At 39.6% G+C, this 26,997-nt stretch overlaps 1 protein-coding gene across 5 annotated transcripts in view; it reads left to right on the forward strand.

Moving 5' to 3' along the window:
- The window catches only part of LOC122561700 (spindlin-W), a 77,993-nt gene that overhangs the window by 22,245 nt on the left and 28,751 nt on the right, over nt 1-26,997 (forward strand). For all 5 annotated transcript variants that reach the window (XM_043713744.1, XM_043713762.1, XM_043713753.1 and 2 more), the window contains one exon: nt 14,724-14,882. The gene's annotated coding sequence lies outside the window, so the exon portion shown is untranslated. The remainder of the gene's footprint in view (nt 1-14,723; nt 14,883-26,997) is intronic.

The following is a 26,997-nucleotide window of genomic DNA, read 5'->3' on the forward strand; positions in this document are numbered from 1 at the left end:
GTAATGGTCTCCATTTCCTCATCAAGACTTAATTTTTAAGATAGTAACATTCTGGGATACACTTATATTCTTCTTCTGTGTTTGCATTTGATACAATTGCTTTATTTTTTTCCTCTTCCTGGTGCAGTTCAACTCACTTCTCTCAACTAAAAATATCCACTTTGACCTCCACCTGTTCTGTTTTTTTTCTCAATCTTTTCATCAAACGTAGTTTCAGGTAATTGAAATTCGACTTCCTTATTTTTATTCCTTGATTTCTCCTCCTGTTTAAACCTGTGGTTTTGACTTTGTTACTCCACATTCAGGAAAAATCACAGAAAAAGCTTCCTTTAACATCTCAGTTGTCTGAGTGACACAGCAGATATTACTCCCACCTGTGATCCAGCTATATCATTCTTGAGGATAAGCTGCATTTTTGAGAACTGAGAATTTCTCTTTCTCCTGCCATCACTTCTTCATTTCTCACCAGACTCTCCAATGGAACACCTCTCCAATGGAAATGAAATGCTACTCTTCTCACCATGAATTCCACATGTTACCACTTTTTCTGGTGTATAGTATCTTGGCTTTTCCTTAGGACCTTTCTTAAATAGTGGCATGACATTAATCAAATTCCAGTCTTCTGTCACCTTACCTGGGATTATTGATGGTACACATATCTCTGCATGAGGCACACAAATCTCTTTCCTAGCTTTGCACAGAGTTCTAGGGTACACCTGATGAGGTTCTGGGGATTTATCCACCTTTCATCTATTTTAAGACATCCAACACCATCTCCTCTGTATTATGGACATTTTTCAAGATAACATCATCTATTTCACCACATTTTATATCTTCCATAACCTTCTCCACGGTAAACATTGATGCAAATTGCTTATTTAGTATCTTACCCCATCTCCTACAATTCCACACATAGACTGCCTTGCTGATCTTTGAGGGGCCCTATTCTCTCCCTAGTTACCTTTTTGTTCTTAATGTATTTACAGAATCCCTTTGGACTGTCCTTAACTCGATTTGTCAAAGCTATTTCATGTCACCTTTATGCTCTCCTGATTCCCCTCTTAAGTATACTCCTACTGCCTTTATATTCTAAGGATTCAACTGATCTCTGCTGTCTATGTGACATATGTTTCCTTTTTCTTAAGCAAAACTTCAATTTCTCTAGTCATTCAGCATTCCCTGCACATATCAGTCTTGCCTTTCACCCTAACAGGAATATGATGTCTCTGGACTCTCATCACATTTTTGAAGGCTTTACATTTGCCCCCAATCAACTTTTGAAAGTTTTTGCCTAATACCGTCAAAATTGGCTCTCCTCCAATTTAGAACTTCAACTTTTAGATCTGGTCTACCCTTTTCCATTGCTATTTTAAAACTAATAGCATTGTAGCCGCTGGCACCAAAGTGCCTCCCCATTGACACCTCAGTCATCTGCCCTGTCTTATTTCCCAAAAGTAGGTCAGGTTTTGCACCTTCTCTAGTAGGTACATCCACGGACTTGTGCACACTTAACAAATTCCTCTCCATCTCAACCCTTAACACTATGGCAGTCCCAGTCTATGTTTGGAAAGTTAAACTCCCCTATCATAACCATTCTCACGAATCATTGAGATCTCCTTACAAGTTTGTTTCTCAATTTCCCTCTGACTATTAGCGGGTTTATAATACGATCCCAATAAGGTGATCATCCCTTTTCTTATTTCCCAGGTCCACCCAAATAATACCCCTGGTTGTTCCTCTCAGGAACAACCTCCCTAAGAACAGCCGTAATACTAGTCTTTACCAAAAATGCGACTCCCCACCTCTCTTGCCTCCCTTTCTATCCTACCTGCAGCATTTGTTATCTGGAACATTAAGCTACTAGTCCTGTTCATCCCTGAGCCATGTTTCTGTAATTGCTATGATATCCCAGTCCCATGTTCCTAACCATACCCCGAATTCATCTGCCTTCCCTGTTAGGCTTCTTGCATTAAAATAAATGCAGTTTAATTTATCAGTCTGCCTCATTCTCTGCTTTGTTCCTGCTTGCCCTGACTGTTTTACTTGTTCCTTTTCCCAACTGTACCAGTCTCAGATTGATTTCTTTCCTTGCCACCTTCCTAGTCCCACCTCCCCACCTTGCTAGTTTAAATCCTTCCAAGCAACTCTGGTAAATCTCCCTGCCAGTATATTAGTCCCCTTCCAATTCGGGTGCAATCTGTCCTTTTTAAACAGGTCACTTCTATCTCAGAAGAGATTCCAATGATCCAAAAATGTGAACCCTTCTCCCCTGCATCAGCTTCTCAGCCATGCATTCATCTGCTCTATCCTATTCCTACCTTTACTAGCTCGTAGCATCGGGAGTAATCCAGGTATTACTATCCTCGAGGGCCACCTTTTTAATTTCCTGCCTAACTTTCTATATTTTGCTTTGAGGATCTCATTCTATTCCCTTCCTATTTCATTAGTTCAGTCTGTACAATGACCTCCTGCTGGTCCCTCTCCCCTTTTTGAGAACATTCTGCACTCTCTCAGAGATATCCTTTATCCTGGCACCAGGAGGCAACACACTAGTCTGATTTCTTGCTGCCAGCCGCAGAAACATCTCTGAGCCTCTGACTAGAGAGTCCCCAATCACAGTTGATCACTTGGAACCTGACATACCCGTTGTTACATTAGAGCCTTTCTCGGTACCAGCAACTTGGCTGTTTGTGCTACGTTCCCCTGAGAGTCCATCACACCACCCCGCCCCCACATTTTCCAAATCAGCATTCTTGTTTGAGATGGGGATGGTCACAGGAGACTGCTGCACTACCTGCCTCCCTCGTCTACCTTTCCTGGAGGTATCCCATCTACCTGACCTGTCTGTGGTTTTTCTTCCTTCATCATACCCCAGCTCCTGTAAATTCCTTATTGCCTCTAACTGCTGCTCAAACCGATCCTTGTGATCTGACAGGATTTGCAACCAAAGACACGTCCTGCAGACATAATCATCAGGAAAGTGGAAATTCTGCCTTATCTCCCACAACTAACAAGAAGAACATGTCACTCTACTAAAGGCCATCTTTGCTCCTTAACAGTGTACAGAGCCAGAAAATAGCACAGTCCTACTACTGTTTAAAAAAAAATTGCTATAGGCTAACTTAGATACTTATGTTTTATATTTTTAAATTTTAATCAGGAGACTGATCGCGATAAAACATTTAATCAAAAAAGAATCCACTGTACTCACTATTGCAAATTTACAGCAAGGTTACACTTAAAAACCATGCACTTATATGCTCCTGTGCTGTGAGATCTCCCACGCAGGTACCTTCAAGGTCAGCTGTGCATTTCCGTGTTTGCAAATTTTTCCTAAATGCACTCCGATGTCCAGAGATACTTGAACTCAAACAGCAAAGGCAATAACTCTGTAGATTCACTGTTGTCGAGAGTATGGTGCTGGAAAAGTACTGCAGGTCAGGCAGCATCCGAGGAGCAGGAGAATCAACGTTTTGGGCAAAAGCCTGATGAAGGGTTTTTGTGGTCTCTGCCTTTGTCTGTCTTCCTCCTTTTTAAAGTGCCATTGTTTTGATCTTTTTTCTCCCAAAGTTCCAAAACAATGCAACAGTTTATAAAACAAATAATTGCTGCTCCTGGAATTTGAGGAAATCTCCTCCAACACTTAGAATATGTCAAAAAGGAGCAGTTGTTACAGCCAGTTTTTTTCCCATCCATATTTGAATGAACAATTCAAAGATAGAAACTGCTGGAGAAATTCAGCATGACAGACAGCAGACTTGATGGTTTGAGTCCAGTGACTATTCTTCATTGTATAGTGTTTATATTGATCAGAGATGTGAATCTTATGGACAGTTCCAACCAATCTGCTAAATGGCATTGAAATGTGTGTTTGCAGGAGAGTGGAAAGGATCTGCTGCACAGAAAAAGAACATATAATGAAGAATGCATAAAGAAGTTTGTTGAACATAGTTATAAAAAGTCACTTCCTCTGTGTAAAATAGTTGTCCCTTCGGTCCCTTTTATATCTTTTCCTCTCACCTTAAACCTATGCCGTCTAGTTTTGGACCTTTGCTATTCACCCTTTCCATACCCCTCATTATTTTGTAAGCCTCTGTAAGGTCACCCCTCAGCCTCCAACACTCCAGGGAATATAGCCCCAGCTTATTCAACATGTCTCTATAACTCCAATCCTGGCAACATCCTTGTAAATCTTTTCTGAACTATTTCAAGTTTCACAACATACTTCCCATAACAAGGAGACCAAAATTGCACACAGTATTCCAAAAGTAGCCTACCCAATGTCCTGTACAGCTGCGACTTGACCTCCCAACCCCTATACTCCATACATTGACTAATAAAGGCAAACATATCAAACGCCACCTTCACTTCCTGTCTACCTTCAACTCCTCCACTTTCAATGAGCGATGAATCTGCACTCTAAGGTCTCTTTGTTCAACAACACTCCCCAAGATGTAACCTTTAAGTGTATAAGACCTGCCTTTCCAAAATGCAGCACCTCACATTTATCGAAGTTAAATTCTATCTGCCACTCCTCAGCCCATTGGCCCATCTGATCAAGATCCTGTTGTAATCTGAGGTAACCTTCTTTGCTGTCCACTACACCTCCAATTTTTGTGCCATCTGCAAACTTATTAACCATACATCCAATGTTCACATCCTAGTCGTTTATATAAATGACAAAAAGCAGTGGACCCAGCGCTGATCCTTGTGAAACACCACTGGTCACAGGCCTCCAGTCTGAAAAACAACCCCCTACCAACACCCTCTGTCTTCTATCTTCGAGGCAGATCTGTGTTAAAATGGCTAGTTCTCCCTTGTATTCTATGAGAGCTAATCTTGCTAACCAGTCTACCATGAGGAACCTTGTCAAACGCCTTACTGAAGTTCATACAAATCGTGTCCACTTCTATGCCCTCATCAATCCTCTTTGTTACTTCTTCAAAAGACTTAGTCAAGTTAGAGAGACATGATTTCCCCCACACAAACCCATGTTGACTATCCCTAATAAGCCCTTGCTTTTCCAAATACGTGTAAACCCTGTCCCTCAGGATTCCCTCCACCAACTTTCCCACCACCGATGTCAGGCTCACTGGTTTATAGTTCCCTGGCTTTTCCTTACCATCTTTCTTAAATAATGGCACCACGTTAGCCACCCTCCAGTCTTGTACTTCACCTGAGACTGTCGGTAGAAATATCTCAGCATGGTGCCCAGCAATCGTTTGCCTAGCTTCCCACAGGGTTCTGGGGGTACACCTGGGGATTTATCCACTTTTGTGTTTTTAAGATGTCCAGCACTACCACCTCTGTCATGTGGGCATTTTTCAAGATGTTGCTATTTATTTCGTCATATTCTCTCTCGTATATGCTTTTCCACAGTAAATACAGATGCAGAATTCCTTCTTAGTACTCCCCCCATCCCCTGAGATTCCACACGTTGGTGGACTTGCTGGTCTTTGAAGGGCCCTATTCTCTCCCTAGTTGCCCTTTTGTCCTTAATGTATTTGTAGAACACCTTTTGGATTCTTCTTAACCCTATTTGACAAAGTTATCTCATGTCCCCATTCTGCCCTTCTGATTTCCCTCTTAAGTATGCTCCTACTACCTTTATAGTCTCCTCAGGATTCACTCAATCTCTGCTGTCTATACCGGACATATGCTCCTTCTCATTCTTGACCAAAACCTCAATTTCACTTGTCATCCAGCATTCCCGACACTTTGTCTAAGGAAACTAAATAATGTTTGCTGTAATTGCAGTCAAGAGTTCCAAAGATTGCATGTTTGACTGGTGCTATGGTCAAAGACGTTTGTGGATTTAGATGAACCAGAAGTGGGAGGGGGGTGATGTGAAAACATTGTAGAACATCATTCCTACTTTTATCTAAGAGAGGGTTATGTTTTGTGGTCCGAATTGAAACAGGAAACCTTAAAGTAATAGTCTCTGGTCTGACATTTTAGGCATATATGAATTAGCAAAGGAATAAACAGAAAAAATGATGTGGCAGGTAGGGGGATTTTTATTTCACAGTCCACTGGTCCCAGTACTGTGGGATGGGAAGTTGTTCTATTATGTCAGCCTGCACGTAATCAGGCTCAGACTGTTCTCTTGGTGGTATGCAACTTTTTGAAAAAAAAAAGCAACTTGCAAAGGTGGTGTTTCCCTGATAGAGGAATAGATGAACACAGTGGAAGAAGAGGACTTGGTGCATAAAATCCGGAAATTGCAACAGTTTGGGTTAAATCAACAAACAGGAGCAAAAAATATTGGAAGCTGTTTATAATTCCCCCTAATAATTGGAATTGGTAAATTAGAGGCCTAAGAAAGGTAAATGCATGGAAGCAGGAGGCATAGCTGACATATATTATATGATTACTTTGCAGCTGTCTTACCCAGCAAGTTGTTACCCAGACTATGGTGAAAAAGGAGGTTATTCAGTACATTGGAAACATTTAAAATTGATGGCATTATTGGATAGACTATCTTTGGGGCTCCTAGGACTGGCTGAGAATGTGGAGTTGGTGAGGTGCTTGTAGAGGAGTGGAGATTTGCAAATAACCCCCTTATTCAAAAAAAGTATAGAGATTAGCACAGCAGATACAGTTTAACTTGGATTTTGATTCATCTAAAAATTACAAATAATGAATTATTATTTGATCAAATAATAGTGATATGGAAAATAAATAAAATGAAGTCACTTTATGTTTATTGAGAAAAAATCATGTCTGTTACTGGAGTATTTTGGAATGAAAAGGCTGAAGTGTTGTAGGTTGACTTGCTAAAGGTTTTTGATACAGTGTTACACAATCTCTTGAGCAAAGTTGTGGCTCACAGAATAAAAATTATAGTTGCAACATTGATCCAAAATTGACCTAGTGACAGGAGGCAGTAGTGGTTGATTGATATGCTTATGGCTGGAGAAAGGTCTGCAGTGGAATTGATTCAGAGTCCATATGGGACCATTGCTTTCTCTAATTGTAAAAGATTTGACCTGGGTATACATGAATTAATTTCAGTAATTGTCAACAATATGAAAATTCAAAACAAATGTGAAGAGGGTAACACAACACTTCAAAGAACATAGTCAAGTTGGTGCAGTGTGCAGACATTTCGATGGATAATAAAGTTCAAAGCAGACAAGTGATGATATTCAATTTGCTATAAGAGCATGGTTATAAAATAAGCAAAATATAAAATAAAGGGCACAATTCTACTGGATGCCGGTACATCTGAATAGGTCGTTAAAGGTGCTGGGACAGGTTGAGAAAGCAGTTAACGAAACATACATTATTCTAGGCTTTATGAATGGGGTCTAAAGTACAAAGGCAAGGGGGTTATGTCAAATTTGAATTAGCTTAGCATCAGCTGGAGTATTGCATCCGATTCTGAGCACCGCTGTTTAGAAAGGAGGCGAAGGCGTTTGAGAAAACGCAGCAAATATTGATGAGAATGTTTTGAGAGCTGAGGGACTTCAGTTACACATATAGGTTAGAGAAGTTTGGACCACTTCCTTTGGAGAGGAGATTTGATAGTGTGGATAGTGATAAACTGTGCCCATTTGCAAAAGAATCAAGAACAAAAAGATGTAAGTTTTAAAGTATTGGTAAAACAAACAAAAGTGCCATGAGGGAAAAAAACTACTTCTCTCACTGAGTGCAGTGCACTGCTGAAATGTGATGGAGCCAGCTGAAGCATTTAAAAGGGTTTATTATGAGACTCTTTTCTGAACTGTGAGGTATTTTAGGAGTTGGAGGTGATTTCCTTGAATTCCAGGAACAGCAATTACTATTTTATATGCTGTTGCATTGTTGTGGAACTTTGGGAAAAAAAAAGTCAAAACAACAGCAGTATTAAAAGGGAGAAGAACAAACAAAGGAAGCACATGGTGAGGTCAGTGCAGGAGAGAGAGAGAGAGAGAGAAAGAAACTGACAGAGCAGTGAACCTGCACTGTTACTGCCTTTTCTGTTTGAATTCATGTATCGCTAGACATCGGAGTGCATCTAGGAAAATGAACAAACAGTGAAATTCACAACTGATCTTGTAGGAATTGTTTGGGTGAAGTTCACAGCGCAGAAGCAGATAAGTGTATTGTTTTTAAGTGAGAGCTACAGAAAGTCTGCAGTAGTGAGTAGAGTGGGTTCTTAATTATATGTTTTTTGAGATATGCCTCTTGATTAAACTTAAAATATAAGCCATAACTATCAATTTAACCTGTGGCAATGTTTTGTAGAGGAATAAGACAGTATTATTTTCGGAGACTGTAGATTGTGAAGGAGCAAAAATGGCCTTGAGTAGAGTGATATGCACTTCTGATCAGATTTGGGAGTTTAAAGAGAGTTTAAGGGTTACTGCGGATTATATCTGCAATAAATGCTGTTGGTTGCAAATTTTACCAGATCAAATGAATCGGTTGGAGAGACAGTTAGGAGCAATGAGGAATTTGCAACAGCAACAGTATGTGACGGATGGCAGTTATAGGAAGGGGGGTGGGGGGAAGTCTCAGATACAGACACATAGATGGGGCAACTCCAGGAAAGGTAAGACAAGTAGGCAGCTAGTGCAGGATCCTTCTGTGGCTGTACCCATTTGAAACAAGTATGCTGTTTTGGAAAATGTAGGGGGTGATGGATTCTCAGGGGAACGTAGCACGAACAGCCAAGTTTCTGGTATTGAGACTGGCTCTAATGCAACGAGGGGTACGTCGGGTTCCAAGAGATCAATTGTGTTAGGAGACTCTCCAGTCCAAGGTACAGACAGACGTTTCTGTGGTCTGCAGCGAAAAAGCAGAATGGTGTGTTGCTTCCCTGGTGCCAGGATCAAGGATGTCTCAGACAGAGTGCAGAGTGTTCTCAAGGGGGAGAGGGGCCAGCAAGAGGTCATTGTCCACACTGGAAACAACGACATAGGGGATATAGGAAGGGAAAATGTTGAGATTCTGAAGGAAGATTACAAAAGTTAGGCAGGAATATAAAAAGGAGGTCCTCGATAGTAGTAAAACCTGGATTATTCCCGGTGCTACTAGCTAGTGAGGGCCAGAATAGGAGAATGCATGGCTGAGGAGCTGATGTATGGGAGAAGGATTCACACTTTTGGACATTGGAATTTCTTTTGGAGTAGAAGTGACCTGTACAAGAAAGACCGATTGCACCTAAACTGGAAGGGGACTAATATACTGGCAGGGAAATTTACTAGAACTGCTTGGGAGGATTTAAATTAGTAAGGTGGGTGGGGGGTGGCACCCAGGGAGATGGTGAGGAAAGATATCAATCTGAGACTGGTACAGTTGAGAACAGAAGCAAGTCAAACAGTCAGGGCAGGCAGGGACAAGGTAGGATGAATAAATTAAGCTACATTTATTTCAATGCAAGGGGCCTAACGGGGAAGGCAGATGAACTCAGAGCATGGTTAGGAACATGGGACTGGGATATCATAGCAATTTCAGAAACATGGCTCAGGGTTGGGCAGGACTGGCAGCTTTAATAGTCAGAGGGAAATTGAGAAACAAACTTGTAAGGAAATCTCAGCTATCTGTAAGAATAAATGGGTGGTTATGGTTGGGGATTTTAACTTTCCAAACAAAGACTGGGACTGCGATAATGTTAAGGGTTTAGATGAAGAGGAATTTGTTCAGTGTGTCCAAGAAAATTTTCTGATTCAGTATGTGGATGTATCTACTAGAGAAGGTGCAAAACTTTACCTACTCTTCGAAATTAAGGCATGGGAGGTGACTGAGGTGTCAGTGGGGGAGCACTTTGGGGCCAGCGACCATAATTCCATTAGATTTAAAATAGTGATGGAAAAGGATAGACCAGATCTAAAAGTTGTGTTCGAAATTGGAGAAAGGCCAATTTGAATGGTATTCGACAAGAACTTTCAAAAGCTGATTGGGGTCAGATGTTCGCAGGTAAAGGGATGGCTGGAAAATGGGAAGCTTTCAGAAATGAGATGAGAGCCCAGAGAAAGTATATTCCTATTAGGGTGAAAGGAAAGGTTGGTAGGTATAGGGAATGCTGGATGACTAAAGAAATTGAGGTTTTGGTTAAGAAAAAGAAGGAAGCACATGTAAGGTATAGACAGGATCGATCGAGTGAATCCGTAGAAGAGTATAAAGGCAGTAGGAGTATACTTAAGAGGGAAATCAGGAGGGCAAAAAGGGGACATGAAATAGCTTTGGTAGTGGTGGAGGCTGGTACAGTTACAACATTTAAAAGGCATTAGGATGGGTATATGAATAGGATTGTTGTCCACTTGACATGCTCACTTAGCCTGTCTGTACCTCTTTATGGCTATAGGTATCCTCTTCTCAATTTACACTCTCATCCAACTTGTTATAATCCAAATTGTTCACAGAAGTTATAATTAGCTGAGACTCCAGGGGCGGCACGGTGGCTCAGTGGTTAACACTGCTGCCTCGCAGCGCCAGGGACCGGGTTCAATTCCTGCCTCAGGTGACTGTCTGTGTGGAGTTTGCACATTGTCCCTGTGTCTGTGTGGGTTTCCGTTGGGTACTCCGGTTTTCTCCCACAGTCCAAAGATTTGCAGGTCATGTGAATTGGGCAAAGCTAAATTGCCCGTAGTTAGGTGCATTAGTCAGGGATAAATATAGGGAATGGATCGGGGGGGTTGCTCTTCGGAGGGTCGGTGTGGACTTGTTGGGCTGAAGAGCTTGTTTCCACACTGTCGGGAATCTAATCTAATCTAATCTAACCTAACCTGATCCTTGTGGCATTGATGAGTTACAAGACTAGCAGTTTTGAAAAGCTCCATCTATCCTCATTCTGTGCTTTCCTGTTCTATCCATTCCACTGTCTTTTTAGTTCAATATCTCGGACTTCATGTGCTCTTTTCATGTTATTAGCCATTTTTTGTGGCACCTACCATATGCCTCTTGGAAATTCATGTATATTACATCCATTGGCTTCCCATTATATACCCTACTACTTAACCTCCTTGCAAACACAATTTCTCTTTCATAGAACCGAGTTGACTTTGTCTGTTTATATACTTAGGAGATAACAGTATGAAAAGATGTTCTTTTAATATATTCCAACATTTTCTCAACTACTAGTTTTAGGTTAACTGGCCTGTAAACTTTTGATTGCACACTTTATTTTGATTGGCAGTTGTGTTTATTAACTTGCAATCCTTGGGATTGTTCTAGATCTTGGGGAGATTTAGAAAATTAAAACCAGTGTATCCACCATCTCATAATTATTGAGCACCACAGCAGAGTAAAAGGCCCTTTGGCCCTTGGAGCCTGCACCAGCCAAAATCAAGCACCTATCCATTCTGATTTACATTTTCCAGACTTGACCTTGTATACCTTGGCATCAAAAGTCCACATCTAAATGCCAGTTGAAACATTATTATGATTTCTGCCTCTACAGCCCTTACATGGAATGAAACTTTTTCACCCACGCATCTCCTCTAAAACTTTTGCCCCTTCCTTTCAATCTGTACCCTGTGGTCATTGATCCCTCGATCAAGGAGAACATTCCATTCTTGTTTATTTTGTCAGTGCTCATGTAATTTTATAGACCTCACACTCCTCTGCTCCAAGGGAAAAAAAACAAGTCTGTCCACTCTCTCTTCATAACTATAATTCTCCAGCCCAGGCAACCTCCTAGTAAATCTGCAGTGCTGTCCCATTGCTTCCAATAATGTGGGTTCCAGAACTCTGCATACAGTGGTGTGCAATCTGTTTTAAAATCTTAGGGCGGGGTGGGAACCTGCGGCCTTTTAGGATACTAGTTGTGGGCTTCCACCTAACTGTCTGCGAATACAAAATCCGACTTTTTTTAATTTGTGTACCATTTCAAAATTTTTTACTGGTAATCCAATCATGTCAAAAACAAAGAGAAGAACATTAAAGGAAGAGAGCACAGTATTCAATGAAAAATGGGAATTGCAATATTACATAGTTGCTGTGAAAGATAAAATGACATCTTTGCTCTGAAGAAATATAATGCATGTCAGCATTATGCAACTCCTAAGAAGCACAAAAATGCTCAATTGGAAGGAGAACCCCGAATGTCTGCACTTGAGAAAGTGAAAGATCAAAAGCAGCAGCAGGTATTTAACAATATCTGGACAAGGGACAGATATCACTGAAGCAACTTATAAAGTAGCATGTATACTTTGAAGAAGAGGTAAACCATTTAGCAATGTGGAAATCATAAAATAATGCATTGTTGAAGTTTTAGGATGTTTAGATTCAGATAATATTAATAAGTACAAACAATTTCTTCTTTCAAGAAGGACCAAAACTGATCAGCAACATGAATTAGCCCTCAATGTAGCAGCACAACTTCGTACAATGTGCCAAAGTGAAGATATTTATTATTCGATTGCCTTGGATGAATCCACTGACATTACTGACTCAGTGCAGGAGTTATTTTTGATTTGTGTGATAACTGCGGATTTTCATTGTCATGAGGAGTTACTGGCTTTGCGCATCCTTATGGCATATGGAATTAACAACTTCGCTATCTTCAAAGAAAAATGTCATGAAGCCAAATTGAATTTGTATAATTTAGTAAGTGGACGCATAGATGGTGCACCTTCCATAAGAAGGAAACATGAAGGATTTGTTGCATTACTACGAATGAATTGCCAGATCCCAGATACTTTGATTTCTTTTCATTTTCTTTTGCATTGACAGAATCTTTGTGCCTAATCTTGTTTTAAGTGACACATTAAAGAAAATTATAGGTATTGTACACTCCATTCGAGCAATTGCATCATACCATCAGCTTGATGGTGAAACACTCAGTGTGGAGTTGCCATATCATTCTGAAGTGTCCGATTGTCATAAGGACGAATACTTGTAAAACTTTGCAAAAACGAATCACAAGACTTTTTGAGGAACTGAATGAAATGTGTGAATCGTCAAAAGAAAATTTCTGTAGAAATGCATTTTAGGGTGATATAATGTCAAGCAAAATGATCTGAATTTGTTTTGCAAGGTAAAGTAAATCCATGTACGATACATGGCCAAAAATCCAGGCATTTCAGAAAAAGCTGACCTTTTTCAAAACTCTTCCTACCCAAACAGAACTTTCATCTGAATTTTCCTGAACTGGTGAAGGTAATTAATGAACAGGGTACAAGGAAATCACTAAGTGAAAGAATACACAGCTGTTCTTGACTTCATTGATTGAAAGGTTCATAATGAAAGGTTGGCAGATTTTGAGAAACGTGATCTCAGACTGAAACTAGCTTTCGACCGCACCTGGTTGATGCCTCCAAAGTACCTGAGGACTTACAGATGGAATTGATTGAGCTCTTGGAAGATAATATTCTGAAGTCTGTATTCGTATTAACATGCTCAGCGAATGCTGTTTTGTTTTGGCACAACCTACTATTGTGCATCAATATTTTCATATGTGACACAAATTAAAATATGCTGAAATCTCAGAGATGGATATTCACCTGGAGGACCCCAATCAAACGATGTTTGAACCAAATATTTGATTCTGATCACTCAATAAACAGTCGGAAAAAAGTCAGTTAATGGTTTATTGTCTAAGTTTTTTGCATATTATTAGTTCTATTGTTAACTTTGTCAAACAAATAAATGTCATTGAATTTTTATTTTGTTTAAAGTCCTGTGCTATAATAGCAGGCTTTAATTAAAATTAGTAAATGTGATGACACAAATATGATATTTTGTTGTATATGTTAAATTCTCAGCATGCAGCCTAATAGGATCTTGGCTAAATAAAATGTAGCCTTCCAATATAAAAAAGGTTCCCCACCCCTGTGTTAAGGTCTAGTCCAAGGGATTTGTCAGTTTTGCTCCTTGTGTTTTTGCTATTTATTTTCACTACTGGTCTATTTAACCTATTCTGTCCTGGGGTGGGGGAGCCCAAAACTAGAAGGCATAAGTTTAAGGTGAGAGGGGAAAGATTTAAAAGGGATCTTGGGCAACTTTTTCACGCAGAGGGTGGTGCATAAATGGAACATGCTGTCAGAGGAATTGATGGAGGCAGCTTCAATTACAACATTTAAAAGGCATCTGGATGGGTATATGAATAGGAAGAATTGAGAGGGATATGTGCCAAATGCTGGGACTAGATTTATTTGGAATATTTGGATCAAAGATGTCTGTTTCTGTGCTATAATATCGCTGACTCATAATTACATTGCCTTCATTACAGACTTATACTATTTATTACTTAAAATTCAGTCAAACAGTGAAGTCAACTGTAAGAGTTTCTTATGATCTTAAGACTGTAGATCTATTATCTAAGCCCATCAGCATTTTCCGTCCCTTGCTGTTCATAAACTTATCACATGTCGATTCTGTATCCTGATCTTCTGAACAAGCATCCTTTCTTGCTGTTGACCTTGTGACATCCTTTTAATGTCAGGATTGATACTGTATTTTGACTCTGCCTTTCTTTTGATAGGTTGTGTACCTTGCAGTATTTATTTTCGACTTTGCTCATCTTGTAGCCATGTCTCTAATATTAATTAAATCTAAATCATTTATTATGATTGCTTCACGCATTTGGGGAAAGAGCCATTAATTTTTTTACTACTGTTCTTTGCACGGATGTTATTCGCTGACATAATATTATGTTTCATTTTGCATGTATTTACCCAAGTTGCTAAGTACTCTAATGCCTTGATTTTTCAGTTTAGATTTCTAATCTCCTCCCATCACTTTTTTTTATGGTGTAAGTGTATAATAGTTATTTCCGTAATACTTTATTTGTACAGATCAGTCGCCACCAAAAAGGTTGCATTCCTGTGAAATTGTGGTGTGATGAAAATGGAAGCCTGAAAACACTACCTTTAAGACGCTGGATCTCCACTTTCTGCTGTAGTTACTGATGGCTGCATGTCTTTGATCAGGTTGTCTTCAATCTTGTATTGAAGGTAGGTGTCAGACCAAATGAAAAATGTGGCCAATTTTCGTTGCATATGGGTTCTAACAGAAAAAGAAAGTAGAAACTGTTTCACCAAGCATCGTGGTCAGGTCCGCAGGGACCGACCGGACCTCGCAATCACTGCCCATTTCAATTCCCCCAACCGACTTGTAATTAAGAAAAACTGGAAAAAACTTCAAGTGAACAAAATATTACTAATTTGTAGTACAAATAACTTTGCCTAGAAAATGTTTGAAGATTCAGTTCTTTTTTCATAAATTCACAGTCATACAGCATGGTAACAGATTCTTCGTAGTATAAAATAATTGGCCTTGTTACTTGACATTTAAGATTTGATCATAAATTAGATTTTTTTTAGATTACTTGAATAATAGATAAGGCTTACAGAACATACATGAAGAGGACAGTGCATGTCTTCATCGTTTTTAATACTAGCACAACATTATTGCTGGTCTTTCTTGGGTTTTTGCTTCCTGCTTGCTGCCGCTGTGAACTAAAGAGAAATTACTTTATTAAGAGTTTTCGTCTCACCTGAGAAGGCTTCAGGCCAGTCTATATTCAATCACCTGCTCTAAAATCATCTTGTTCAAAAAATGCTTATCACGTGACAACTGGGACAATGTCCATGTTCTAAAATGATCAATCTTCTAAATAAAGCAATCTTTGACTTTTTTAAAAAAAGTTCTCCTAATTTCCATATGATAATGGATCCTTTTAACACCAAAGTCCATGTACAATCTTCCCATTTTGGCCTCTGCAGCATGTACTGAGCTTAGTTGAAATGTGCCTTTTAATCTTGAAGATTTATTGTTTAAAAACTGTTGGCAAATTCCATTTCAAAACATAACATAGGCAAATTAAACATTTCAACTGGAAAACCTTGGGGAAGAAAATGTAAGTTATTGAATAGTTTAATTAACAAAAGTTTTGATATTAATGTATGTTAAAGAAAGGATTGAAGAAAGAAATGTTCAATATATTTCCATATTTCTTTAAAATGAAATATTGTTGTGAATGTTTCTTGCTTTTGTATTGTGATGTTCCCTGATTGCTTTGCATTGTCAAACCAGAGGTTTTGTATCAGTCTTGTTTTAAACTTCCTGAGTTAAATAAGTGCTTCTTGGTTCAGTAATGTTTGACCGTTTATTTATCCATTTAAATCAATGAGAAAGCAACAATTTGTAATCCTTCAAGATCTGGAAGTTTGATTTACTTAGATGAGTCTGTTTTGTGTGAAAAATTCCCAAAGGAAACTTTCTTTATGTTGATTATTTGCTGATCACTTATGACTGTTGCATCAAGCAACACTCTCTGCAAGCAAGCTCTGTTTGGCATTGCCCTGATGGGACCAGTAACTGGTTGGAAATTGATTTCTTGGAAATTAGCCAACCTTTTTTTAATCTACTGTAAGTGATAGAGTTTGAATTGAAATAATTATAATGCATCTTGGCTTTTTAGCATACTCATGCTTTCCCAGGTCATTTGTTAAGATTTTATATGTTGGGTAAGAGCACTCCACAAGTACCCAACATCAAAAATAACATTGAAAAATAGCTGGGAGCAGGAGTAGGTCATTTGGCCCTTTGAGCCTGCTCAGTCCATGAGTGTGATCACTGATGATCCTCTATCTCAAAGCCATATTCTCACTTTCTCTCCATGCAGCTTGATGCCTTTTAAAATGGAAAAAAAGAATTTGAGTATATTAAATGGCTTGGTCTCTGCAGCCTTCTGAGGTACAGAATTCCACAGATTCATGATCTGTTTTAACTGAAGAAACTTTTCAGTTCTAAATGCTCTACCCCTTATCCTGAGACTCTTGCTCTGATTTAGACTCCCTATCCAGGGAAATCATCTTCCCTACTTCTTGATTTGTCCATCCCTGTTAGAATTTTATGTTTGAATCAGATATTCTCATCCTTACAAACTTTATTGAACACAGACCCATTCAAATCAATTTATCCTTAAATGACAGTCCTTTAATTCCTGGTAGTAGCTTAATGAACCTCTGCTGCACCTTCTTTATTTGTTGCATTTTGTTCCCTCATCCAGGTCATTATTTAAATCATGAATATCTGAGGTCCAAGCACTGGTCCTTGCAAAACTCCACAAGTCATTGTCACTTGGAAAAAGGTCCTTTTATTCCCACTGTGTTTCCTATATGTCAAAATCAATTTTTGATCCATTCCATTATATTAATGTAGTTGATGTGCTTTAACTTGCCCCACTAACTACTTACGAAGGCTGGAAGGACAGTAGTTAGCACTGCTGCCTCACAGTCCCAGGGACCTGGGTTCAATTCTAGCCTTGGGTGACCTTTTGAGTGGAGGTTGCATACTCTCTCAATGCCTACCTATGTTTCTGCTGGTTCTCCAGTTTCCCCCAAAGTTCAAAGATATGCAGATTAGGTGGGTTGGCCATACCAATTTGTCCCATAGTGCCAAAGGATTTGCAGACTAGGTGGGGTTATGGGGATAGAGTTGGGAGGAGGGGGGCGGCTGGATCTGGGTTGGATGCTCTTCAGAGTTGATGCAGACATGATGTGCTGAATGGCCTTTATCTGCAGTGTAGAGATTCTGCGATCTTATCAAAAGCTTACTGAAAATCCAAGTAGTCCACATCTCCTGGTTCTCCCTTATTTATTTTACTACTTACATTCTCAAAAAAAACCTTCAATAGCTTGTAAATGTGATTTGACTTTATAAATGCATATACTGGCTTTATCCAGTCTCACTCATAATAAAGGACTGAGTCTTGAATTTTGACAAAGCATCAATTTCGTTGAGTTCCATGGCATGTATCTCTCAGTGATACCAAGTGAATATTCTTGTGCTATCTTACCAAACTTCCCTCACTAACTACCTACTATACTTTTTGACTATGTTTTCTTAATAACATTTGTCAAAATACATTTTAAAAAATGTTTGACTTTTAAATTACAGAAGGTGCAAAAAAAACTTCTCACCATGCTGCAGGTTCTGTGTTAGGCGCCTCAATACAACTGTAACAGTCTTGATATTTACTGTACACAATCCATGTCATTGCAAGCCACTTCTCAGCAATTCGTCTCAAATTGAAAAATCCAAAGTGCAATAGAAATAAACTTAATCATGAACTATGTTCCACTCTCGAGGTGCTTCAGTATAATTTGATGTTCACAATGCACATTTTCTGTTTGTTATTTTTCAAAACGTTGAATACTAAATTAGAACTTCCCTTTACATAGGTGTTCTCAAAAGTTGCCCTTGTGAGTGCAAGAAGAAACTCTTTGACAAAATTTGAATTTTCAGCAATGTTCAATAAATGGCCATTCCATATCACTTCTATGAACCTTAACATCTGCATACTGGGCCCTTTAGGAGAGTTCTTTTCATTTGCCTGAAGCTCCCATATGCAGGATTTCAGCTCTGATATTATGTTAAAGCAGTTGATTAACCAGTTCGTAGTACAGTCATTACGATCGATACTCCATTCATGGTTACATCAACTCGCTGTTAATGTTTCACCCACATTTCCTTCAGTATACCATTCATGCATAATCAGTCGCTATACTGTGCATTACAGTTAACAAAGTTAGCATGCAACACCTTTGCTAAGCTGAAGACCATGATTGCTAAAGAACAATGAGGTATGCAGACAGAATAAACATTTTTACTTGTATTCTTCCTGTCTCTAACTGTCAGATTGTACATGTTTGCGGACATGGACTGAATCTCTTATTGCTTACATTCATTCTTCCTGAATTGTTCCAATGGCCTACTCTTCTTTAATCAACCTGTTCAGAGATGTTACTGCACCCCTCTAGAGAAAGTGGGACTTAAGCCCAGAAATAGGGACGATATCTCTGCACCACAGAGCCTCCCCAATTTTTGTTTTCAAAAAATTTAGCTTCATGCAATATGTTATCATTAATGGTTAAGTTAATCAAGGTAAACAATCATTCACGTTAGTAGTTAAATGGCACAGTTGTAAAATTCACAGTGCAAGATAAAATGTATAAAAACCCTATTTCTTGCATGTGGCTTATGCAGCTTTGGGGCCAGATGTTGTATTACCACTTGTTCTGCAGCTTGGGCAGGACATGCTTTGCACAGAATGCTCCTCAGCTGTGCACAAGAGGATATAGACATCAATTCTAGGGTGGGAGCCTATTTGGGACATAGTACAGTATGGAGCTACACCAGTTTATATATGCTTACTTCCTTTCGAACTGGAGTGGAGAAGTCATGTTTCGTGATCCCTGTGGCCAAAAATGAAGTTGTCCAATTTCTTGTGCAATTTAATTTGTCTGTCAAGTAGACATAATGCAGTCATTAATGTATTTTCAGTAGAATATCTGTATATAAAACAACTTGGAACATATTGTGTCATCTTTGTGGCTTCTCCCAATATACTAAATTAGTTTTATTGCCATGTACTCACATGAGTACAGTGAAAAATTTGCAAATCGCCACTTATGATGTCACTTAGAAATCTAGGTACAGGTGCTTGAGTACAAATTCTTTTGTTTTTATATTTTCATTGTAAATTCTTTTTGTCAACACTTGTAGTGAAGCTGGTGCAACTGCGCACTGTTATATATTCCTCCAAGCATTTTGCTGTCACTGTCTGAACTGGGGTGGTGGCATGCCTTTAACTGTAAAATTACTTGTTCACCTAGGCAATTTCTATTATCAATATGGTCATAGTAATTTCCTGGGCACTCCTGTGAATGATGAATCAGTCAACGATGAAATCCGCAAATGCAGAGCTTGTTAAAATGATTTAAAATGTTGTGGATACGTGTCATTTGGTTGTAGATGTTAATTATTGTAGTTGCCTTTTTTTTGGTGTGGATAAGCAAATTTGTGATTTTATGGATACAGAGGATTTACTATAGTTGTTTACAATGGAGAAAGTAGCAGTATAGTAGTGAGCTTGCAAAAATATTAGGTTACTATATCATAATCAACAGTAAATAGTGTTAGAAACCTCATCAATTTTTCATTTTAAAAATTTTATTCCTTTATCAATTTTCTTGGTTTGGAGCTATGAACTGGGAACTGTGAGCTGAAGATGGCTTCTGGACTGTGGGTAACGGCTTATGTTAAAAGGAAAACAGACCACACAAGCCTTTGTTCATTCATGAGGTCAACCCTGTAAGTTAATTGTAGGTTCCTGATCAAAAGGTTCCATGGATGCTCTACTCTGTTGGAAATACAGAGGTAGAAAGGCTGTTTTGGTTCAGCTGACTGTCTCTTGTGTCATCATAATAGACATAGTGTTCCCAAAATTAAATCCAAATGTTTATTTGGAAAAATTTGCAATTGCTGAAGTTAACACTGATTCAAAACTCCGTAAAGCTTTCAATTCCATATTTAATAAAACTGTGGATTTCCCCTTCCAAAAAGGATATTTTATTATATTTCATTTGGTGCCATGGAGATAGTTGAATTTGAAATTACTGTCTGGTGCTGGTCTCAGCAACAAGACAGCCTTGGTGGATGGAAATTTCAAATTGCACCATGTTAATATAATTAATGTTTTTAATTTCTGACCCCAAGACATTTTCACAATCAATTAATGTGCGTTTTTGTGCTCTAACATTTCCTGTCTTTTCTGCTCATTGGTACATTGGAGGTAATATGGGCTCTTTGATTTGAATCATCCCCGATATAACATAGCCAGAAGAGATTCCTAATAGGTTTTGGCTGCAAAGGAGGTAGTAAGAGAATATCTGAATATTGCCTGCATTCATGGTTTACTATGATTTGTTGTAATTATTAAACCTGGATACATTGGTGATGAATAATGGCATAAGATAAGGCTAATGGTGGGCAGTTTGCTTCTGGAAATTGGTCTGGCTGTGAACAACCTGCTAGGGGAAGATGAAACCAAAACTATAATATCAGTGTCTTGAAATACTTGTTAGAAATGTGATTTTGCCTTGATTCAGTAAAGAACCTACAATTCAACCTTTCTTTTTTGACTTCTCCCCTGCCTACAATATAGCCATCTTTCATTTTTTCCTTTTTGGTTACTTTACCTCTCAATTCCTGTCCTATTTTCAGAGTCCTCTGCCTGATCTTCTCATCTTGCATCGCTTCTCAATCTTGATGTTCCCAAGCCTCAACAACTACATCCTTTTATTCTTCACCACCATCTATTCATCTTCGTCTTTCCTATTCCATTTCTTTTTATGTCTACCCTGAGAATAAATCATGCCACTTACAACTGCAGTTTCAGATTGCCTAATGATTCTGTATTTTCTCACCCTCATGGCTACGTAGGATTAGCCCCAGTAAAGCTTAAGCTTTACCTCTAGTGTTGTCCTTACTTTCATACCCTTAAAGTCAAGAGTGTGTGTTAAGTATGGAGTTCATTTAGCCATTGTTAGCTAGATTGGGCTGGACCAGATGAAGCACAATTGTATTTTGTATCCTCTGGAAAAATCACGCACCGCTCTGCTCTGGGAATCCCAGAGAGCAAAGATCCTGTCCTGTGCTGGTTCTGCAAGTTTAAGCTGCTTTTATTCACTAACGCAGTCTCCTTTTTTAATTTCTTTCCCTTCCCCTATCCAACTCCAGCCCAAATAGTACAAGTCATGAAGGTCAAGCTGATGTATTCAGCTGTTTTTGCTATTTTCCCTCCTCCTTCTCATTTGGCAACCGACAATTCCAACTGACCTCTGGCCCCAAACCTGCATCTTTTTCTTATTCAGAAGTCTTGTGCTTCCATTATTGTCCTTCTCTCCCTTATTTACACATTGACCCTCAGTGACATAATTGCTTGGGTAACATGTGTAAACTGATGGCACCCAGCTCTGCCCTTACATAACCATCTCACTTAACCCTCCAGTACCACTTGTCAAACTGCCTTTGTGATACAGATTCCTCTGCAAATCATCCATCTTTTCTCCATCCCCTGTCCCAGAAGTGAAAATCTTAACTACATTTGCCCCATCTCTCTTTTAAGTATTTTCTAATTTCCAATTAGATCACTTCTCATTCTCTCCTACATTCTTCAACAAGTCCAGTGAACTTTCATTGCCTCAATGGCAATAACGTCATCTTAATGGTACAGGAACCACAGCTGCACATAGTACTCCAGCTTTGTGGTTCCTTATTCATGCCTTTGAAATACTCAGAGTTAGAGGTTACAAAAAACTTCTGATAGGTTTCCTGCATTCAGTTATTTTTGAAAGGATGTGGGCATCCCTCTTGAAGCCAATATTTGCCCAACCCTAATGGCTTTTGTATCCAGTAGTTTGTTGGGTCATTTCAGTGGTCAATTAAGAGAGTGACATTACTATGGATCTGGAATTTCATGTAGGTCAGATCCATAAGGACAATCTCCTTCCTTCCCTGAAGGGAATTGGTGAAGCACATAGATTTTGATGATAATACGTTTTGTGATCACTATTACTGCAACCAGTTCTCAATTTCTTTTTTTTTAATAGATAAATCCCTGGGACCAGATCAGATGTACCCTATCTGAACTCTATGGGAATCTAAGGAAATGATTGTTTTGTCCCTTTGCAGAGATATTTGTGTCATTGATAGTAACAGATGGGGTGCCAGAAGACTGGAGGTTGGCTAACATGGTGCCACTATTTAAGAAAGATGGTAAGGAAAAACTGTGGACCGGTGAGCCTGACATGGGTGCTGGGCAAGTTATTGGAGGGAATCCTGAGTGACAGGATTTCCATGTATTTGGAAAGGCAAGGACTGATTAGGGATAGAAAATATGGCTTTGTATGTAGGAAATTGTCTTTCACTATTTTAATTGAGTTTTTTGAAGAAATAATGAAGAGGATTGATGAGGATAGAACAATAGGCGTGATCTATATGGACTTAAGTAAGACATTCGACAGCGTTCCTCCATGGTTACTGGTTAGCAAGGTGAGATCACATGGAATACAAGGGAGGGACAGCCATTTGGATACAGAACTGGCTGGAAGGTAGAAGACGGTGGTGGCAGAGGATTGCTTTACAGACTGGAGGCCTGTGACCAGTGGTGTACCACAAGGATTGATGCTGGGTACACTGCTGTTTGTTATTCATATAAATGATGTGAATGTGAACATAGGAGGTATACTTACTAAATTTACAGGTGAAACCAAAATTGAAGGTGTAGTTGACAGTGAAGAAGGTTACCTCCAGAGTACAGTGGGATCTTGATCAGATGGGCCAGTGGGCCGAGGAGTGGCAGATGGAACTTCATTTAGATAAATGTGAGGTGCTGCATCTTGGAAAGACAAATCAGGGTGAGACTTATACACTTAATGGTAAGGTCTTGGGAAGTGTAGCTGAACAAGGTGACCTTGGAGTGCAAGTTCATAGCTCCATGAAAGTGGAGTTGCAGGTAGTTAGGATAGTGAAGAAGGTGTTTGGTATGCTTTCCTTTATTGGTCAGAGCATTGAGTACAGGAGTTGGGAGGTCGCGTTGCAGCTGTACAGGACATTGGTTAGGCCACTTTTGGAATATTGCGTGCAATTCTGGTCTCTCTACTATAGGAAGGATGTTGTGAAACTTAAAAGGGTTCAGAGAAGAATTTACAAGGATGTTGCCAGGGTTGGAGGGTTTGATCTACAAAGAGGGGCTGAATAGACGGGGGCTATTTTCCCTGGGATGTCAGAGGCTGAGAGGTGACCTTATAGAGGTTTATGAAATTGAGGGTGGCATAGATATAGGGTAAGCAGATAAGAGTTTTTCCCTGGAGTGGGGGAGTCCAGAAGTAGAGGGCATAATTTTAAGGTGAGAGGGGAAAGATTTAAAAGCAACCTAAGGGGCAAATTTTTCATGCAGATGGTAGTTCATATATAGAATGAACTGCCAGATGAAGTGGTGGAGGCTGACTTTTAAATTTATAACATTTAAAAGGCATCTGGATGTGTATAGGAAGGGTTTAGAGGGATACATGCCCAATGCTGGCAAATGGGACTCGATTTATTTAAGATATCTGATCACCATAGGCAAGTTGTACTGAGGGGTTTGTTTTTGTGACTCCATGACTCTTGTTGAATGTTGTTTTCACCAATTATGGTGGGATTTGAACCCACGTCCCAGAGCTTTAGTCTCTGCCTTGAATTAGTACTCCAGTGGTGTCTCCTCTTTCAAATATGGTTAATATGTAAGCTGTCATGCATACTTATTAGAAAATGCATGTATACGAGTCATCTGGCTTTACTTTTGTGACATTTCATATGATGAAATGGAACAGTGCAAACCCAGGAGAGCTCTACAGGACTCCCTTCTGCATGTCACTTGTTGGGAGGGATCGTGAGGTACAGTAAATAAGTTCTCACGAATGTTTCAGATATTTAAGAGAAGTTTGTGTTTAAATGCCAGCATGTGGACATTGCTGGCAAGGCCAGTTTCTTTTTGTCTGCTCCCAGTTGTCATAGAGAACTTGGAGTCACCTTCTTGAATTATTGTTCAGGTGTGTTGTTTGTACAAACATAAAATTACTTAGTTATTGAGATTGTGAGGAAGTTCTCCCATTGTAGAAAATTCTTTACCAACAGAAAAGTGAAATTAATGTGTACTATGTAATCATTCTGCAATTCAGTATGCTTCATTAAGAATGGAATTGATTATCTCAACAACTGAAATAGATATTGAGGTACAATTTATGATGCAGATATAAAAATGGTAGTCCGCATGGATCAAGATTGCAGAAGATATTGTACATAGCAGTCATTCCAAACATAAATGTCCTGGGAGTCACCAAAAATGGCCATCTGGATAATCTGCTTCATTGTATGGTAGATTGGTTACAGTACCAACAAGAGCCATGCAGCTGTTCATGTCCATGCTGGCCCTCTGCGAGACCAATGCATTTAGAACTACTGCCCTATCTTTTCCCCAAAGCTCTACACCTTTTTTCCCTTTCAACAAACATCCAGTTCTGTTTTAAATGCTTCCATTGAACAGGTCGTAGAGTCATAGAGATGTACAGCATGGAAACAGACCCTTCGGTCCAACCCGTCCATGCCGACCAGATATCCCAACCCAATCTAGTCCCACCTGCCAGCACCCGGCCCATATCACTCCAAACCCTTCCTATTCATATACCCATTCAAATGCCTCTTAAATTTTGCAATTGTACCAGCCTCCACCACATCCTCTGGCAGCTCATTCCACACACGTACCACTCTCTGCGTGAAAAAGTTACCCCTTAGGTCTCTTTTGTATGTTTCCCCTCTCACCCTAAACCTATGCCATCTAGTTCTGGACTCCCTGACCCCCGGGAAAAGACTTTGTCAATTTATCCTATCCATGCCCCTCATAATTTTGTAAACCTCTATAAGGACACCCCTCAGCCTCCGACGCTCCAGGGAAAACAGCCTCTCCCTGTAGCTCAGATCCTCCAACCCTGGCAACATCCTTGTAAATCTTTTCTGAACTCTTTCAAGTTTCACAACATCTTTCTGATAGGAAGGAGACCAGAATAGCACACAATATTCCAACAGTGGCCTAACCAATGTCCTGTACAGCCGCAACATGACCTCCCAACTCCTGTACTCAATACTCTGACCAATAAAGGGAAGCATACCAAATGCCTTCTTCACTATCCTATCTACCTGCAACTCCACTTTTAAGGAGCTATGGACCTGCACAAGATGGAGGACGGGAAAAATTTCTTGCTGTAAGAGCTGCTCCTATTTTTTTTGAGGTATTTTAGGTGTTGGAGGTGATTTCCTCGAATTCCAGGAGCAGCAAGTACTGTTTTATATGCTGTTGCATTGTTTTGGAACTTTGGAAAAAAAAGTCAAAACAACAGCAGTTTAAAAGGGAGAAGAGGACTTTGCATGGTCGACAAGGGCTGCTTGTGTTTTTGCCGTTGTCTTTTCTGGTTCCAAGGTTGTTGCCAGATGGTCCATCCGGTTTCATTTCTTTGTTGTGACTTTCTAGCGATTGATACAATTGAGAGGTTTGCTAGGCCATTTCAGAGGGTAGTTAAGCGTCAACCAGATTGCTATGGCACTGGAGTCACATGTAGGCCAGACCAGGTAAGGATAGCGGATTTCCTTCCCTAAAGGACATCAGTGAACCAGATGGGTTTTTCTGACAATAGACAATGGTTTCATGGTCATCAGTCGACTCTTAATTCCAGAATTTTTTATTGAATTCAAAGGATTCTGGGTAATCCAAGATGGAGGACAGGAAACATTTCTGGCTGTAACAGCTGCTACTTTTTTGAGGTATTTCAGGTGCTAGAGGTGATTTCCTCCAATTCCAGGAGCAGCGACTACTGTTTTATATGCTATTGCATTGTTTTGGAACTTTGGAAAAAAAAGTCAAAACAACAGCAGTTTAAGAGGGAGAAGAGCAGACAAAGGAAGCACATGGTGTGGACAGTGCAGGAGAGAGAGAGAGAGAGAGAGAGAGAGAAAACCTGCACAGTTAGCGCCTTTGCTGTTTGAATTCTTGTATCGCTGGACATCGGATTGCATCTGGGAAGATTAACAAACAGTGAAATTCACAACTGATCTTGGAGGAACTGTTGGGCGAAGTTCACAGCACGGAATCAGATAAGTTAATTGTTGTTTTAAGTCCGTCCAAGAGAGAGGCTGCAGTAGTGGCTACAGTGGATTCTTTCTTGATTATACGTTGTTGGAGATAAGTCTCTTGATTAAACTTAAAATATAAGCCATAGCTATTAATTTAACCTGGGGCAGTGTTTGTAGAGGAATAAGATGGTGTTATTTTCTGGGTCTGTAGATTGTGAAGGAGCAAAAATGGCCTTTGCAGTGATATGTACTTCTTGTCAGATGTGGAAGTTTAAAGAGAGTTTAAGGGTTACTGCGGATTATATCTGCCATAAATGCTGTTGGATGCGAATCTTATCAGATCGAGTGGATCGGTTGGAGAGACAGATAGAAGCGATGAGGAATTTGCATCAGCAACAGGAACAGTATGTGATGGATGGCAGTTATAGGAAGGGGGGAAAGTCTCAGATACAGTCACATAGATGGGTTAACTCCAGGAAGGGTAAGAGAGGTAGGCAGCTGGAGCAGGTATGCTGTTTTGGAAAATGTAGGGGGTGATGGATTCTCAGGGGAACTTAGCACGAATAGCCAAGTTTCTGGTATTGAGACTGTCTCTAATGCAACGAGGGGTAC

Source organism: Chiloscyllium plagiosum, chromosome 2 (assembly GCF_004010195.1).
Source record: "Chiloscyllium plagiosum isolate BGI_BamShark_2017 chromosome 2, ASM401019v2, whole genome shotgun sequence".
Lineage (NCBI taxonomy): Eukaryota > Metazoa > Chordata > Chondrichthyes > Orectolobiformes > Hemiscylliidae > Chiloscyllium > Chiloscyllium plagiosum.